Genomic DNA, 1,818 nt, shown 5'->3' with positions numbered 1-1,818 from the left:
CGACATTGGCTTAACTGTGAGTGCATTCATCTTTAGTCATTGACATTGTTTTGGGGTGATTGAAGCGTATCTAGTGGTGGAGAGAAGTTCCTAGCTATTGTTTCTCTCATATTTACATCCATATTCACTTTTTAATATTCTGTTTTCAGCAGTACTTCTGTTTTATCTATTTTTGTTCATCAATCAAACCAACTCCGAATACCCTCAAAATTTGTGTGGTAGTCCGCCACTGTGTCTAGTTACTGTGTACTTAATTTCATAATTTTTGGTTGAGTCTAGATTAGCTAATTAATTAGGTTTCTGCTCCTAGGTCGAGTCTGCCAGATTTCTGGTTTACGCGTCTGTTTGTGTTTCTTATGTGTTTAAGTCTTAGCATCACCAATCCTCTGCGGGTAATGACCCCTATTTGCCGTTTACTACATTGATATAATTGATTTGATAATAGGGTATCTTTGTAGGTGCTTTTGCGCCTATCAAGTATCCTTCAGAAAAGAAGGAACTCAACTAAACCAACTGCTTGCTAATGAGGACAAACAGTATCCTTCAATATACACATGGTTTTCTTTTATGGATGAGCAGATTGTATATATGGATTATTTGATAGAGTTTGCATTCATTGGTATGTTAATATCATTGCATTTGCTAGATGTATCTCATATCATTGATATGTTAGACTACAAGTGAGCAAAGATTTGTGTTACCCTTCTTTACTCGTTAGAAATTTGAACTACTATTTGATATCTCATATCATAGATGTATCTCATATCATTGATATCTCATACCAACTACGTACTATTTGTGTTTGTGTTGGGAATCAGATTTTCGGGATAATGTCATGTTCATGTCTAACTTTAGCATTATGTTTTTCAGTGGGACAGGAGAAGCAAACTTGTCTACACCCAAGATGATTTGGATGTGTTAAGGAATGAGTGGGCAAAGTTCATCATCAGCAAATACCTGTAGGGTGCATGATCTGGTCTGTTTTAGTGAACTTGGTGCTTTCTATATGTATGTGGTAGTACTTTGCTTTTGAACTTGGTGTTTCTATATATTCAGAACAGCTATATGGTAGTACATACTTTGTGCATTTCTCATGTTGGAATGCTTTTGGACATGTAAGACTATCTAGGAGCTTAACTAGTTGCTTGTTTTTAGTTTATTATTCAGCTATAATGTTGTTTGTGGAAGCTTGAATGATATATATGGAAGCTGAAATGCAATGTTTTATGGTTTCAATCAATTTGTGCAGCAGTTTCTTTTGTGATGTTTGTGTGTGTAAAACTTGGACAACAAAGTCTGTCCACATGAAAATGCAACTGTTGTATGATTCTCATCAAACAAAAAAGCAGAATGCTATATCTATTGTGTGATACAACGGTCCAAATATTTCAGTTGTAGGTTATTCAACGTCACACAACAGTAAAGATAGGGAATAAACCGTTGTAACTTACTGAAAAACACACAACGGTAGAAATGAAAATCAACAGTTGTCTAAAAGGGTAAAAATACAACGAAAATGTTTTATTATTTGTTGTCTGAGTGGACTTGTCGATGCCGCGAATGCTGCGCATGGCATTGATTTGCGCAGCGACTTATACAATGAAAGTATTGAACTGTTGAGCAAAATGTGATCACACAATGGTGATTTTCACACTTGTCTGAAGATTCAATAAGACAAGCCCGAGATATACAACGGAAAACCTATAGTCACACAACGGTGTTCCCACCGTTGTGTGTTGACAAATCTGTAGTAGTGAATATTCAAGGACACCATGAAACACAAGTTTGAAAATAAAGAAAATGATCTAATGTAGCTTG

Source organism: Fragaria vesca, linkage group LG1 (assembly GCF_000184155.1).
Source record: "Fragaria vesca subsp. vesca linkage group LG1, FraVesHawaii_1.0, whole genome shotgun sequence".
In the NCBI taxonomy this organism is placed as follows: Eukaryota; Viridiplantae; Streptophyta; class Magnoliopsida; order Rosales; family Rosaceae; genus Fragaria; species Fragaria vesca.
Note: the sequence above shows the minus strand (reverse complement) of the source record.